This window comes from Mesoplodon mirus (genome assembly GCF_964341445.2).
Source record: "Mesoplodon mirus genome assembly, chromosome: 18".
NCBI lineage: Eukaryota > Metazoa > Chordata > Mammalia > Artiodactyla > Ziphiidae > Mesoplodon > Mesoplodon mirus.
The window spans coordinates 12,299,390-12,316,392 of record NC_138994.1 but is presented as its reverse complement, the minus strand read 5'-3'; the positions used below and the strand labels follow the sequence as shown (position 1 = coordinate 12,316,392).

The following is a 17,003-nucleotide window of genomic DNA, read 5'->3' as shown; positions in this document are numbered from 1 at the left end:
TAAATAATAGTAAGACACCCGGATGGGGGCTGTGAGACAGGTCCGGTGGAGAATAAAAGCCACATGTCCAGAATATCTTTTTTTTTTTTTTTTTTTTTTTGCGGTACGCGGGCCTCTCACTGTTGTGGCCTCTCCCGTTGCGGAGCACAGGCTCCGGACGCGCAGGCTCAGCGGCCATGGCTCACGGGCCCAGCCGCTCCGCGGCATGTGGGATCCTCCCAGACCGGGGCACGAACCCGTGTCCCCTGCATCGGCAGGCGGACTCTCAACCACTGCGCCACCAAGGAAGCCCCAGAATATCTTTTGCTGATAACTTTGATAGCTCAGACAAAATAGACAGTTCTAGAAAAATATAACTTACCCAAATTGACCCCAGTAGAGGTAGAAAGGTAACTTATCTGTGCTTTGGTATCTTATTGATGAATTGGGATAATAACTACCTATCTATGAGGTTTTAAAAATAGGTCTGTTGAGATATAATTTATATTCCATATGGTTCACCTATTTAAAGCGTACAAATCAATGGCTTTTATTTTATTCACAGAGTTGTGCAACCATCACCACAATCAATTCTAGAACCTTTCATTACCCCAAAAGGAACCCCATGCCCCTTAGCTGTCACCTGAAACCCCCATCCTCCTCAGTGCTGCACAACCACTAATCTACCTTCTATCACTATGGATTTGCCTATTCTAGTTGTTTCTGATAAATAGAATCATATAGCATGTGGTCCTTTGTGACTGGCTTCTCTCACTTGGCATGATGTTTTCAAGGTTCATCCAATGTTGTAAGTGCGTGTCAGTATTTCATTTTTTTGCTGAAGAATACTCCACAGTATGGTTTGCTAGGGCTGCCATAACAAAGTACCCAGACTGGGTGGCTTAAACAACAGAAATTTATCCTCTCAGTTTTGGAGGCTGAATGTCCTGAGATCAAGGTGCTGGCAGGATTGTTTCTTTCAAGACCTTTCTCCTTGGCTTGCAGATGGCCACCTTCCTGCTGTGTCTTCGCATGGTCCGCCCTTTGGTCTGTGTCTGTGTCCTGAGCGCCTCTTCTTATAAGGACAGCAGCCCTGTTGGATTTGGGCTCACCCGGCTAGTCTTATTTTATGTTAATTACCTCTTTAAAAGCCCCATCTCCAGATACAGTCCCATTATGAGGTATTAGGGCTTGGGACTAAAACATGTGAATTTGGGGTACACAATTCAGCTCATAAGGGCGGACCACATTTTGTTTATCCATGTGTGAACTAATGGAGATTTGGCTGCTGTGAGTATGCTGCTGCTTTACATTTCTGCTGGCAGGGCATGGGTTCCAGTTTCCCAACAGCCTTACCAGCACCTGTCGTTTTCCGTTTTTTAAAAAATTATAACCAACCTCGTGGGCATCTGATTATGGCTTTGATTTGCATTTCCCTAATGACCAATAATGTTGAGCATCTTTTTATATACTTGTTGGCCATTTGTGTATCTCTGGAGAAACGTCTATTGAAGTCCTTTGCCCATTTTTCAATTGGGTTGTTTGTCTTTTTGTTGTTGAGCTATATGAGCTCTTTGTATATTCTGGATTCTAGACCCTTATCAGGTAGACAGTTTGCAAAGATTTTCACCAATTCTGTGGTTGTGTATTTTTCTTGATCTTATATGTGTATTGTGTCATTTTTTTTTTTTTTTTTTTTTTTTTTGCGGTACGCGGGCCTCTCACTGCTGTGGTCTCTCCCGCTGCGGAGCACAGGCTCCGGACACACAGGCTCCGCGGCCATGGCTCGCGGGCCCAGCCGCTCCGCGGCATGTGGGATCTTCCGGGATCGGGGCACGAACCCGTGTCCCCTGCATCGGCAGGCGGACTCTCAACCACTGCGCCACCAGGCAAGCCCTATTGTGTCATTTTTGATGTAAAAATTTCACTTTTTTTTTTTTTTTTTTGGCCACACTGCGAGGTTTGCAGGAACTTAGCTCCCTGACCAGGGGTTAAACCCCTGCTCTTGGCAGTGAAAGTGCGGAAGTTCAACCACTGGACAGCCAGGGAATTCCCTCACCATTGTTTTTTTTTTTGACCACACCACAAGGCATGTGGGATCTTAGATCCCTGACCAGGGATCAAACTTGCACCCGATGCACTGGAAGTGTAGCGTCTTAACCACTGGACTGACAAAGAAGCCCCCCTTACCCTTGTTTTAATTCTTTCATCGGAGTTCTTTTTACGTGTGCAGTTTTGGGGTGTGAATGTGTATTTGTATATGTACATGCACGTGTATGGGTTTTTAAAGGGTATCTTTAATGTTTTTGTTTTTAAATATTTGATACTTTTTAAATTAGAATTGAGATTGTTTATGAAAGAATTTATAGTTTGATGAAAGAAGTATTATGCATTTCTAAGTGGTATGTGTTTAGAATTTATACTTAACACATGTATAGAAACCATGCAAATTACAAAACGTCTTGTATAATATGGCTTTATCTATGTTATATTTAAGAGTTGAAATTCATAGTTTGGGTCAAAACTAAGATTGTGACATTTATGAATATAAAGTGATTTGGTTGTGTATGTGTTATATACAGTGTGCTCAGAAAGTAATGTCTGTCCACATAGTTCATTGTTTTAGACATGTTGATAATATTTATGCTATTTTAATGGAAAATCTTTTTCTGGATTTATTAATGAGAAACCTTGCTACCTGGGAAAACCCTTTGCCTACTAAAGTAATTTATTTCTATACCTCCCTAATTTTATCATCTGTTTCCGCTAGCAGCAGGCCCATTTGGTGTTTAAAGTCCAGTGCAGGTTGGCCGACTTGACTGGGGAGTTACTTACACAGGGAAGACAGCTGGAGGGTCCATTTCACTTGAATTTCAGGTCTGCCCATGAAAGTAGCGTGTTAGCAGGTCTCCTGGTGACACATCTGGGTGGGCACGTGGCCCCAGGACGAGGTTGGTATAGTGTGCTTGGGGTGAGGTTGCCGTGCCCTCTCCGTGCTGCCCCACGCCCCCTGCCCCCATGGGTGAGGCTGCCTGGTGCACAGTGGCTCTCGCTGCCTGGGCGCTTCCCTACCCGGCCCCCACCGTGAAAGCCGTGGGGCTGCTGCTCTGCCTTCCACGCCAGTGGGACCCTGGTCCCAGGCTTCAGGAAGTGAGCCTGCAGGAGTGCCCTGGGGAGCAGCCCAGTGGTCACTCCAGGAGAAGACGCACCGGCCTGATTTCTTGCGTGGCAGGCCAGGCCCTGCTGCAGGGTTCTCTGCTTGCCCTGTGCTTGGGTGCTGTGGGAGTCGAAGTGTAGCCCTGAGGTGGGTCCAGATCTTTGTGGGGGTGCAGAGGGCAGCAGGGAGGTGCTTGGGGGCTGAAGAAGTGAGGATGGAGCTCTGCCTGGGCTGTGTCATTGGGAGAGGCCCGTAGTCGGGGGGACCTGCCATTTTCTGGACAAAGGGGGGATGAGGCCACACTCTGCCCCCTACCTGGTGGGACCTCTCCCTGCCGTGCAGGCATAGCTATGCCTGAGGGTCTGCGTCACCCTGGCAGGTCAATGTGGGAGGTCACTGGGGCAGGTCAGGCAGCTTGGCTGTGATAGATCCTCGGCCTGTGGTTAGAAGTCTGCCATCCACACTCCCCTGTCCCAGCTGTCCAAGGCGGTGACCCAGGTGGTGAGATTAGAGGAGAAAACTCTTCAGAGAACTTGGCCCCAGCCAGGCGCGGACATGTCATCAATCAAACGCGAGTGGCCTGTTGTCTAACATTCACCCTCCTTCCTCGTCCTGGCCGTCTGACCTTGGGCCGCACGTCTGGTCCAGTGACCCTCAGCTCGGTGAGGTGGGTTCTCCTGCAGCATGGTCCTCCAGGCCTGCCAGTCCTGACTTTTGTGCCATGCACACTCTTGGGGCCAGTGGAGGTCTGGGCACTGCCGCCAGGAATCTGAGGCTGTGAGTCAGTGGCAGAACTGGTCCCTGACTTCCTGGTTAAGCCTCTAATTCTCCGGAGCGCTTGTTTTTGCTTCTTTCAAGTTGTTGTACCTGGGCCACTCTGTCATCAGCTGTGGGCGTTTCCTGCGCCAGCGGCACAGCCGAGCTCCCCTCCCCTGTCCCGCCCCCTCCCGTGGCCTTGGACAAAGAGACAGGTTGGACAGGCACTGGTCCCCTGGTGCTGTGTCCTAGGCGGAGCGCAGAGAGCTGGAAAGAGCCTTTGTTATCTCTCCCTGAGGAGGGTCGTTCAGAGATCAAGAGAGTTTAATTTGACAAGAGCCATTACCTAGGTGGCTTGACAAGAAAGTTCTGACAGAGAACATAGACTAAGGCTGGGCAGGCCCCTTGGGGAGCCAGCACCCAGTGTGACAACGGAGAGCCAGGAGATGCTCCGGCTTTGCCGGGACTGAGAAAGTGGGAAGCATTTGTGTCAGCCGAGGGCGGAGCCTCCTCCTGGGGGGTTCAGGCTGCCCCCATGGGAGTTCACATCTCACCTCAGTTCTGGGGTGGTGGGAGAGCTTTGTCCCCTAGTCCTGGCCCCTGGGACACACGGTGGGCACCTGGACCAGGTGTGGGCGACATCAGTGGGATGGGTTCGTGCCTGTGTTTTCCCAGTGACAGCTTCCCCTGGGTTCACTTGGCGTCCTCTAGTTCGAATTTAATAAACCACAGCCGGGTGAGGAGAGAGCCCCTGTTCGATGGCATCGCTCCAGGCGCTGTGGTACTGTTCGTCACTGCTGCTGACGAGGTGACAGCTGCTCATGCATAGCCCTGACTCAGCGGGAAGTGTGTGCTGCGGCCGCAGGCTCTGCAGGGCGGGTGGCCCCGGGTTGGGTCCAGTGGGGACGAGGCGCGGGGGCTGCCCGCTCCCTCCTCCTGGGAGGTTCTTCCTCCTCGCAGATCGGGGAAGGCTTGTCAGGGACTTAGAAGGAGTAGAATGTTTTGATGTTAGAGAAACTGAAAATTTGGGTTTTCAGGGTTGAAAAAATTAAAAGGGAGTCTGTCAGTAGAAGGTTGTATTTTTGTGAGGATTATTTCTAAGCAGTTTTATTTGACTTTTAGCGCAGTGGGGTGATGTTGTGATGTTCAGCTTAGGAACTGTTTGCCAGCCGAGAGCTAGATTAAGGCAGTTGGTTCCCACCATGGCCAAGGAATCAGTTACCTGCGGAGGTTTCTAAACATCCAGGCGGCCACCCCAGGTGGCCCTCCTTGGTAGATCTTCTCAGCAGGCAGTCGCGCCTTGTGCCGCGGCTCTTCTCCTTCTCGGCGTGGCTGGGACGTGGGGGCAGGTCACCTGGATGGAGAGTACCTCCTTGCTTTCACATGCTTCCTCTTTGGGAGGCATGTTAATGTGGTTGGAGAAGTGAGGATCGGACCTTAATCTCTTTCTGTGCCTTCCCAGTAGCCCACGGGCTGGTGGTGAGAGAACCAGACCACAGTCCCACCTGTCCCTGTCCTTGTATCGTCCACAAAGTGTCCAGGCACTCACCTTACTCCCAGACCAAATGCGTGGTCACAGTTTCTTTAGGCTAGGTGACAGGTGGGCGAGGGAAGGGGGAAAGAGGTTTTCCTCCCAAAGCTTTAGACTCTGTTGTTTGTATACATAAAATTTGGAGAAGCTGAAAGATTGCTGATGGTAAGTATACTTCAAAGGGGGTAGAGAGGTATCTATTTTCCTTCAGTTATAAAGAAGATTATGCTTGTGTGAAACATTAGGGAAATGTTTCCAGGAGGGATGGCTTAAGCAGTTTAAAAAATTGCAAGGGATGTGTGTCGTTGGAGAAAGAAGGAGAAACACTGATTCACTCAACATTTTTACCTGCTGTGTGCAAGGCAATGTGCTAGATGGTGTGGGTGGGAGGCCGCTCTGGGGGCTGTACTCCGACTCCTCTCCACATGCTGGCGCTCTGATGCCTGCCTGGACCACCTTGACGGGAATAAGGGCGTGGTTCAGGGCGGGAGACCTGCACTCAAGGGGAGGTGTGGTCCTCAAGCCTTTCAAATGCCAGTTCACATTCAGGGGCAGGTCAGTGAGTTAACATAGCACCATCAGGATTAAACAGAGAAATGTCTCTGTCATGTACACATCACAGTTCTCAATGCTGGAAATGTTCCATGAGTCTGTTCTTAGGAGCATCTCTTTTTTTTTTTTTTTTTTTTTTTACAGTACGTGGGCCTCTCACTGCTGTGGCCTCTCCCATTGCGGAGCACAGGCTCCGGTCGCGCAGGCTCTGGTCGCGCAGGCTCAGCGGCCATGGCTCACGGGCCCAGCCGCTCCGCGGCACGTGGGATCCTCCTGGACTGGGGCACGAACCCGTGTCCCCTGCATTGGCAGGCAGACTCTCAACCACTGCGCCACCAGGGAAGCCCCTTAGGAGCACCTTAAATGAAGTGAATGCTGCACGGTGTCCTTGCTCTTCCCGTGGAGTCTTCTTCATGGGCTTATTTCTTGGAGAGAAAGACGAGGAACCTTCCATGTGCCTTTTAACTTCACTTGCTCTTCCAGGTCTCTGTGAAGGGGTCCAGCATCTTGATTTCATGGAAACTGCAGTTTGTCCTCAGAATATAAAACCTACTATGTCCTATGCCAATGTCTACCCGGGACATTGTCCTCACTGCTGTTGTCCACCCGTCTTTGCTCACCTTCTGCGGTGGATACACTTCCTGTCCTTCTTCAGTAGTTCTTTGAGCCCCCGAGTGTGCTGATGGGGCACATTGCCCTGTGAGTGCTCCCTGATGGAGGTCCAGCTATCAGTTCCTGTTCTGACCTGCTTGGAACCAGCTGGCCCCAGGACGGTGGCTGTGGGGAAGCCCTGTCAATTTGTCCTGTTGTTTATTTATTACTCAGTTGGGTGGTGGTGGCAGAGGGTGCAGGTTGTCCTGTTTCTGGGCCTGGGGGTAGGGAATTCGGGGACCCCATGATTTCCGTTTCCTCCTTGGAGGCCTCTCGTCCCTCCTGAAGGCTCAGTTGCTCAGTCTCTCATATTTACCTCATGTTCAGCATCATCTTCATAGCACGTGGAAGTCGTGTTTCATTTCATGGGACTGGCAGCTCATTTCCCCTGCGCCAGAGAACTAGTACTGTAGAGGTCATCTGTTTACTCACAGCCAGCCTCACCATGGTCAGAAGTGCCAGCCAGCACTGAGTCGTCTCACGGTATACAGACCCATCATGCCACTCCTTGGGATGACCACACGTCAGCCGTCCAGGGGGCAAGGCATGGTGGGGACGTGGGCACAGACCTGGACCAGGAGGAGGTCAACTGCCAAGCCACACTGGTTGGCTGGAAAGTCAGCCCCTGACCTCAGTCATGACAAGTTAAAGATCTTAACCCCCTGAAGTCTGTCCTGGGGTGGGGCCTCCACGGTAGCACCCTGGGGGGACCGGGCTCTGGAGGGAGCCACTGCTGTCCTCTTGGACGGTTATTGTACCCAGGAGAGGAGGTGCTTTTGCTTATGTTCTATCTTAACATGTTGGTGTATTTTAATTGATTTTTTTAAAAAAAGATGTGAGATTGTCTCTTAAAATAGGAAAGATACTTGTTCAGGTTATTTTTCAGTACAGTCCAAAAAGTGACATTTAAAAATTAATTATTTAAAGAAAAGCGCTCTCCTGACTGAGGTCTTTATTTAAAGTTTTGGACACCTGGGATCATGTGAAGTCTGTGTTTTCGGCATTGTGTCCCACGGCAGAAGGTCGAGTAAACTGGCTGAGCACGTTGAGCCCAAGGTTACTTGAAGGGTTACTTGGAACCAGCTGGTTTAGAACGGTTTGTTTCTGTACCAGGTAGACACCAGATATTTATTATAAACAGTCTAACCGGGAGTTCCCGTGGAAAGTGTACCTGCTCATCCAGCCTCGTGGAAACTCACCACGGCAGTCACAGTGGCATTTCCTGTATTGGGCACTTGCTTTGACTTTCAGTACCTTCCTTAAACCGCTTGGGAGCCCAGGGAGCTGAAGGGGAGGAAAAAAGTGCCCGATCTCACCTGGGTGGATGCTGTGGTAGCAGTGACAAGGAATCTATGGCCTCAAAGGTTGTCAGCCATCCGGCTTTATTGGCCTTCTGTCATGGCCACCCCCAAGGGTGGGGGAGGGGGACCACTGTGGGCTGGGTGGGGTACCCGCTTGGGGTGGGGTGGGCCGCTGTGGGCTGGAGGAGGACCCCTGTGTGTGTGGTGGGGTACCACTGTGGGGGGCTTACCTTCTGTCTTTCTGTCACCTCAACTGGTGTCAGATCTTTTTTTTTCAATTTTTTTCTTTTATTAAAAAAATTAATTTATTTTTTGGCTGCATTGGGTCTTTGTTGCTGCGCGTGGGCTTCCTCTAACTGCGGTGAGCGGGGGCTACTCTTGGTTGCGGTGCACAGGCTTCTCACTGTGGTGGCTTCTCTTGTTGTGGAGCACGGGCCCTAGAGTGCGCGGGGCTTCAGTAGTTGTGGCACGCAGGCTTTAGAGCACAGGCTCTGTAGTTGTGGCACACGGGCTTAGTTGCTCCGCGGCATGTGGGATCTTCCCAGACCAGGGCTTGAACCTGTGTCCCCTGCATTGGCAGGCAGGTTCTTAACCACTGTGCCGCCAGGGAAGTCCCCTTTTTTTTTGGTAGTTCATATTTATTTTTTTATTGAAGTATAGTTGATTTACACTGTTAATTTCTGCTGTGCAGCAAAGTGATTTGGTTATACATGTACATACATTCTTTTTTTTTTAATACTCTTTTCCATTATGGTTTATCATAGGATATTGGCTATAGTTCCCTGTGCTGTACAGTAGGGCCTTGTTTATCCATTCTGTGTATAATAGCTTACATCTGCTAACCGCAACCTCCTACTCCGTCCCTCCCCCAACCCCCTCTCCCTTGGTAACCCCAAGTCTGCTCTCTGTGTTTGTGAATCTGTTTCTGTTTTGTAGACAGGTTCATTTGTGTCATATTTTAGATTCCACATATAAGTGATGTCATGCTAATTTTCTCTGTATCATTCCAGTTTTAGTATATGTACTGCTGAAGTGAGCACATAGGTTGTTTTAATGTTTACTCTTCTTTGATTTGTCCTCCTCCCTTCTCTGATCCATGTTCCACGTAGGAATGGTTTCTAAATGGAGTCAATGTGTTTGATGTTGAGAAGGATCCCCACTGTGATCCTGTCTCAGGTGTCAGACTCCTGGGACCCACACTGGCCGGTGGACCCCGAGGAGCGGTTGTCCTGTGTCCCAGGCAGTCCTTCACCTGCTCTTGGCCTTGTGGCCAAGCAGTGTCCCCTGAATAGTGGAAAAGTGCGGAACCACATTTTAAAGTGTTGTATTGTCTTTTTTAATGATCATGAGGATCATGTGTGTTCATTATGGACATTTGGGACAGTGACATAAAGAAGAAGCTAAGGAAACCTGGAATCTTGCTGCCTGGAGATCAGCCCTGTTGATGTTGTGGCAGATGGGGGTCGTGAGCACGAGTGATCTGGGGCTCTCTCAGTGTGATGCATGGGCTGGCTATGCAGTCCAAGTCCTGGGCTGTCCCTCTATGCCTCAGTTCCCCACCTCTCAAGGTTAGTTGGACAAGGGCCTGGCCCAGAGTGAGTACTGATTGTCACTGGTTTCAGCACATGAGCCATTGACTAAGTACAGTGTACTTGGGGGTTCTGAGTGTCCTCCTGTCATTTAATATTATTTTGGGTGGCAGTGTGAGTTGCATTGAATGGTTCTGTTGTATTTAATCACCTCCCATTCCCCCTCCCTGTTATAGCAGGGCTTTATTTCTGCTGTTACAAACCATGGTCGCAGCAGTGCGGATCTTGTGACAACTGGGGGACACTCCCCGGGGGGCCCAGGCACACAGGATCAGGTCCGTCTGACCGCAGAGCTGCCCTCACCACTTTGTTACCCACTCCTCCTGAGTCCATGGTGAGTGGTTTGAGCATAGACCAGTGCCTGCACCGTCTCCTCAGGACAAGTGCCTGGCAGTGGACTTGCTAGTTCAGGGTCAGCTTGTAGGCGTTCTGCCCACAGCCCTGTGGATGGGTCAAGGTGGGTCATGGCCACATGGCCTGCTGCATCAGCATGCACGTCTGGGGATTTCGGTGAAAGTCAGGTTCTGTCCGTGTGATCTTCAGAAATGGCTCTCTTGTCCTTATTTTCAACATTCACATTTTTTCAACTTTCTTCATCTGCTGTTTCTCCTCTTTTTAGGTTGGGATGTTCGTACGAGATATATGTGAACTCCTTACGTGTATTTGCCATCCCATCTTTATCCATTATACCACATTTACGTCGTTTGTTATTTGCTTTAAAAGTTTAAGTGTATTGATCTACTGAGGCTTGAGATGCTTTATGCAGGAATATTTGCTAATCACTTCCTTTGAGCAAGTGATGTGGCAGGGACTGCCCTGTACACCGAGGGGATAGGGCACAGTCAGATGGAAGAGGAAGTGCTTCTTGTTTGCCTCAGTATTGCTCTGTGATTGTGTTAAGCATTTCAGAAGGTCCTGCCCTCAGGCAAGACTTTGCCGGCTAAACCGTAACTTCCTTCTGTCTTGCCCTTGTGTTTCTCTTGTGAGGAGAGTGCTTATCTTGGCTAAATATGCGTCACAGTAACGGCTGTACCCACTTAGCCTGGACTGTGGGCTTCACTTGTGCTGGGAACTTGTGTTTTCAGAGCACCTGGTGAGAGAGCGTCTGTTCCTGGCTTCTCGACAGCTGAGCCTTGGCTCTCAGCCACAGCATGTGGGCAGTGGTGGCGGGGGTCTTGTTCACAGGGAGGATGCGTGCGAGGGCTCTTGGACCAGCACAGCCATGTGACTTTCTGTGGAAAGGGAGAGGGCTTCATGGGTGCTCCCACTGTGGCAGGTGAGTGTGCTTCAGGCACTGGGGGAGAGTGTAACCAGGGGCCCACCCCAAACCGCACAGGATGCTGCTGAGATCCCGTTCTGTTACGCGCTGTGGAGACGAGCCCTGGCCGGGGTCTCCCAGTGTCTGTGGGGCGGGGGTCCCTCACCCTCCAAGGAAGGCCGACACACAAGTCTGAGTGGTGGTGCTGTGGCTGGCAGTGCTGCCCACAGGTCAGCTAAGGGCCTTTGGGATAGTTTTTCAGGTGTCCTGTGGGAACCGAAAACTACATGTCTGTGGAACCAGATTTTCTGTCCGTCATTTCCTCTCCCCCAGCAAATTCAACCTATTTTTTTCTGAGCAAGTTGGACTGCATTCTTTAGGAAGGTATGACGGCTGTTTGTGCTGGTGGATGAAGTAGAAGTTCTGTGGTGATGGCCACACCTGCTGCCGGGAAACTGGTACTTTCCTGGGCTCAGACTCTGGGCAGGCAGGTTCGTGGTCTGAGTGTTGGCTCCCCAGACAGCGCCATCATGTGCCGAGGCTCAGAGGCATCTCGGGAGACTCAGCCAAGTGTATCCCGGGAGATGTTATTCTAGGGCGTGTTGGGAGATTTGGCCCAGTGCATCCTGGGAGATATCATTCTAGTGCATCTCAGGAGACATGGCCCAGTGATCCTGGGAGACTTGGCCCCATGCAGTGATATTCCTTATGTGATGAGTTTGTTTTTAAATTAGTATAATTCATTACTTATCAAAACACATAACTTCTGTGCTGGCTGTATGATGACTTTTTTTGTGGATGCTGAAAAGTACACTGGGTTCCTCCTGACCTCTGGAGATGTGCATTTGTAAGCCTTGCAGTGGGGACTTGGTGCTCTGAGGGTTAAGTCGTTTCTGTCACCTGGAGGCTGCTTTGTCCTTAGGCGATTGGCGTTAGACAAATGACATGCTGTCTAGAGAGAAGGGTATTTAAATTACATTGCTGGACTCTGGGTTGCCAAAAGGAAGCCCTCTGGGGAATCTTATATATTTGACATGTATTTGCAGTGTGTAATTGGAACCGTGAGAAAGGTCTTTGTTCAATGCTATTGAAGAGTTTTCTGCATTTTAAACCTGTTGGATCTGGAAAGAGTTGTTAGCTTTTGAATTCTTTTCTCTGATAATGACTTCTTATAAAAGTTTAGGGCAAAGACTATTTCTACTTCATATACCACCTCCTCCCCAAAGCTCTGTGATTGCTCAGTACCCTGCATGGACTGGGGCTGGTCTGTCTCTTGTCTTCCTGTCCCTGGATATCAGAGCTGGAAGCCCAGAGCATACTTTCGCACAGAAGAGGCTGGTGAAGGCCTGAGAGGTCGGGGGCAGCCATGGGCCTTGCCCAGGAGCAGCAGAAGCCGGCCCAACCCCGTCCATCTACCCCTGGGGGCACGGTACTTACTACCACCTTGGGATGAATTGGAGCCGAGAGCCCCACTTTCCAGTTTTCTTGTTGAAGAAATCCATCATCTTGCTTTCTCTCCTTCTGAGCTATTTTACTTTGTGAAAATCAAATTCCTTTCCAGTGACTGTGAGGCAGGTGTCCCACCGTTGCTGTCAGTGGCTGCGTAGTCCCCTCTCTCAGACCCCAGTCCAGCAGTGAGGCCTGTGTTTGTTGCTGGCAGCACTTCTTCACCTGCACTTGGATGTCAGCTACTGATGTTTGTGGCAGGTGTTATAAATGGGTCACTGGAGCTTTCGAGAGAAAGAGTTTGAAACTGCCCGTGCCAAGGACTGGGGTGGGACTTGCCAGGGAGGCTTTGCCAGGCAGCTGCAGCAGCGTGGCCACATGGGTGGGCAGGGCTGGCAGTGAGACCCTGAGGCCCAGGCGGGCTTGGGTCTCTACTTCTCTGACCTAGCTCTGTGGGAGGATGCAGGAGGACACAGGGAAGTCCAGCGCCTTCATGTCGTTGGAGGGCCAGGCGGCTACCCAAGGACATCACATGCATATGTATGGGGGCCAGGGACCAAAGCTGGGGTTTGTGGGGGCCACCTTGCCACACAGAACTCAGAGCCCATGTTCCTCACCGGTCTTTTCTCTCTCAAGTAGGGTTGAGCCCGAGTGCAGCCTACGGCTCCCACTGCCCTCTCACAAACTGACCTTCTTCCATTCCTTGAGACAGAGAAGTGGATGGGCTGGGGAGCAGGGCCAGGGAGTCTGCGGAGCGAGGGAAGACTGGCGCCTGGAGCCACACACGGGTGGCGGGTGCGCAGGTCCCGACCCTTGAGACAGAGAAGTGGGCCAGATGAGCCTATGGTTGGACCTCCTAGTCTGCCGATTTTCCCACCAATAAATGCCAGTCAGCCATGAGGGGGTCTCTGTTGTGCTGAGGCAGACGTCTGTTAGTGGGTACAGATGACAGTGCATGTCCTTTTCCTCGTGACTGGTCGACCTCACGAGCCATCACACAATTACCTGGGGTCAGGCTCCCCCAGCCACTCAGGGGCCTCGGAGGCAAGCAGGTCGAGGGTGGGGCCGTGTCCCTGTGGAGGTGGACGTCTCCCTGGGGGCCCTGAGCATTTCTCAGTGCAGTAGTTGGGTGCGACGTCCACCTGAAGTAGAAGTGGACAGTACTGACCGCTGTCATTCATAGTTGTCTATTTTGAGATTGATTTTGTCCAATGGACGGATAAATTGGGACTCAGCAGTTAGCATCCAGATTTCCCTCAGGCTATAGAGTTGCTGAACGGTCTTCCCCAGAAGTGTCTAGGCAGCTGGGTAAAGTGGCGGTTTTAGAGAATCTGGGGCGGCAGTGACAGCGAGTTTATGCGATGCTTCCCCTCAAGGTGCCACAGCCTGTTAGTTTTGACATTCATTGGGCCATGAATGGGCTACGCTCTTAACACAGAGAGTGAATATGAACAACACTAGAAAACTAGGAGTAATTCCAGGTAAACTAGAACTTTTCCAGGTAAGACAAATGAAGACCAATTGGAAGCATTACAGATTTGGTTTAGTTCAAGTTTGGATAATAATTTTAAAATCGCTAATTAGATTTAACTACTTTATCTGAAACAGTTGTGGTAGTGTCCTCTGGTTTGGTTTGGCATTTATACATGCTCCGTGAGTCTTTTTATTTTTTATTTTATTTTATCGAAGTATAGTTGATTTACAATGTCATGTTAGTTTCAGGTGTACAGCCCAGTGATTCAGATATATATATATACATTCTTTTTCAGATTCTTTTCCCCTAAAGGTTATTACAAAATATTGAGTATAGTTCCCCGTGCTATACGGTAGGACCTTGTTGGTTATCTATTTTATATATAGCAGTGTGCATATGTTAATCCCAAACTCCTAATTTATCCCTCCCTCCTTTCCCCTTCGGTAACCATAAGTTTGTTTTCTATGTCCGTGGGTCTATTTCTGTTTTGTAAATAAGTTCATTTGTACTGTTTTTCAGATTCCACATATAAGTGATATCATATATTTGTCTTTCTATGTCTGACTTACTTCACTTAGTATGATCATCTCTAGGTCCATCCATGTTGCTGCCAGTGGCATTATTGCATTCTTTTTTATGAATGAGTAATATTCCATTGTGTATATGTACACTACATCTTCTTTATTCATTCATCTGTTGTTGGACATTAAGATGGCTTCTGTGTCTTGGCTGTTATAAATAGTGCTTCAGTGAACATTGGGTATACATGCTTCTTGAGTCTTAACTGTATGCTTCAGTTTTAGGAGGTAGACAAAGAGGGACAGGTACTCTTTCAGAAAGCTGAGCTTAGTTCCTGGTGTGCTGACTGGTGGAGGCAGACCCTTGTTAGCTTCAGTGGCTCCTGCTCAGGGAAGTTTGCCTGGTGCTCCCAGGATATGATGCCAGGCAGAGAGGGCTCCGGGGGCTTTGCAGGTGGGAGGGGTGGCATGCACCTGGTAGTGGCCAAGAGAGATGCGAGGCCAATGGGGAATTGGTGTAGTGGCCCTGGGGCACTCACAAGAGGGAGCCATGGGCAGCTTGGGCTCTGCTCTGCTGAGGTGAGTCACTAGGCTGACCAGAGGCTGAGGCTAGTAGTGGTCCAACAGTGATGGAGCGGCTGGGCAAGGAGATGCTGGACCAGAGTGAAGGGGTCCTCTGCAGAGGTGTGGCTGCTATGGGTGGGGCAGGCCTTGACTGGACACAGGGAAGCAAGGAGGGGCAGCCCTGGGATGACCAGTGTGCCCTGAACTGTGCCCCAGAGGGGCACGGGCCACTGGCTGACATGGGATGTGTGGGTGAGATGGGCTTTGCTTCAGACGTTGTGGAATTTGAGGGACCTTTGCATATCCCATGTGGGGTGTTGTACTGCCATTGGATTGAAGACATGAGAACTTGGCAAGAGAGTGGCTCCATGTTTGGAGTCCTCAGCATGCACAGAGGAGGAATAAGGCCAGCTCCAGGCGTGAATGACCTTGGTGTCCACAGCGTGGGTGCCCGGCCAGAACTCTGAGTGCAGGTGCCCTTGCGGTGCTGCTAATATTGAGGAAACATGTTCTTGAGTTCCTCAGTCCTGGTTGAGATGCATATAACTGATAACACAATGTCTGAGATTTTTATTTTGGGGTACATTTATTTTGTGTAATTTTAAGTAAATTTATGTGACCATTTATAAATCTTATTAAAAGTAATCATCATATGTATACAAAATAAATGGTACAGAATCAAATCTATTTTTTGTTGCTCTCTATGGAGAATCAAAAGTCTTTAGATTGCAAAAGGCAGAGGGGACATTTGTATATAATATTCATAGTTCTGCCATTGTTTCTTTTTATTTTTTGCCTAAGACTTTCTAGGTACATTTCTTTGGAAGATAATTTCTGTGATGACAGTTGCATGTGCAAATAATTGGTGCTTCATTTTTCTTAAATCCGTACCTTGAGTGTCTTTTCTCAGACTGCAGATTACAGTAGAGAGAGAAGAGAGAGAAGTGAGGTGCCCAGACCCAGGGGAGATCCCAGTCCAGACGTGCCCGAGAGGGTGGGGCTGCCTCAGGGAGGGCTGGTCTCCTCTGGCTGTGCCTTTGGTCACTTGGTGCATTTTGTGACCCTATCCGTCTCACCGCTGGCTCTCCGGCTCTTCCTTTGTTCGCTTTGTTCAGTGGTTGATCTCCCCTGCTGTCTTGCGCATCGACCTTCACTCGCTTACACCAGTTCATGCACGTGAGAATCGTGCATGAGTTATCTGGGCACCACCTGCCCCACATGGGATGCTACCATGTTCCAGTTCTACCCTGGACATCTCTCGCCGTGTCTGCAACATGTGGCCTGAGGGGTGGTGCTGCTGGGACAGGGAGACTGTAGCCGTGTGCACAGATAGAAGAATGTGCTCCCACCCCTGGCCTCCCGGGGGGGCGTGGGCTCTGTACCTGCCCGTCCACTGTTGTGCTCGGCGGCCCAGTGTTGGATGGTGATCCACAGAAGCGGTTCTGCCCTGGTGCCCGGGAGCTGGGATGTGCGGCCACGCCATCTTCTCAGAACAGATACTCATTTTCACTTTTTTTTTGCGGTACGCGGGCCTCTCACTGTTATGGCCTCTCCCGTTGCGGAGCACAGGCTCCGGACGCACAGGCTCAGCAGCCATGGCTCACGGGCCCAGCCGCTCTGTGGCACGTGGGATCTTCCCGGACCGGAGCACGAACCCGTGTCCCCTGCATCGGCCGGCGGACTCTCAACCACTGCGCCACCAGGGAAGCCCTCATTTTCACTTTTAATACTTCTCTAAACACCGTGGGAGCTGTTTAGTGTGCTTTATGGCAGCATCGTTGTCTGTTTTGGATCAGTAGATTGAACTGATGTTCAGTCTTCAGCATGTTCTTTCAGAGAATTTCATTGAGTGTGATTTAAAAAAATTAATACTCTACCTTTGAATTGTTAGTTAAAAGTTTTCTGAAGGTTATTTCTATTACATTTTACTATTATAATCATTTTAAGAAACTTTAAAAAATTGTTCATTTATAAAATTAATTCAGTACCTTTATACTTTTAAAACCCTATGCATGAGTGGTTTTTTTTTTGCGGCACATGAACCTCTCACTGTTGTGGCCTTTCCCGTTGCGGAGCACAGGCTCTGGACGCGCAGGCTCAGCAACCATGGCTCACGGGCCCAGCTGCTCCGCAGCATGTGGGATCTTCCCGGACCGGGGCACGAACCCGTGTCCCCTGCATCGGCAAGCGGACTCTCCACCACTGCGCCACCAGGGAAGCCCTATAT

The 17,003-nt window shown here is 49.9% G+C and overlaps 1 protein-coding gene across 1 annotated transcript in view; it reads left to right on the top strand.

The window, feature by feature from the left end:
* TBCD (tubulin folding cofactor D) overlaps window positions 1-17,003 on the top strand; it is a 176,301-nt gene that overhangs the window by 83,003 nt on the left and 76,295 nt on the right. The window lies entirely within an intron of this gene.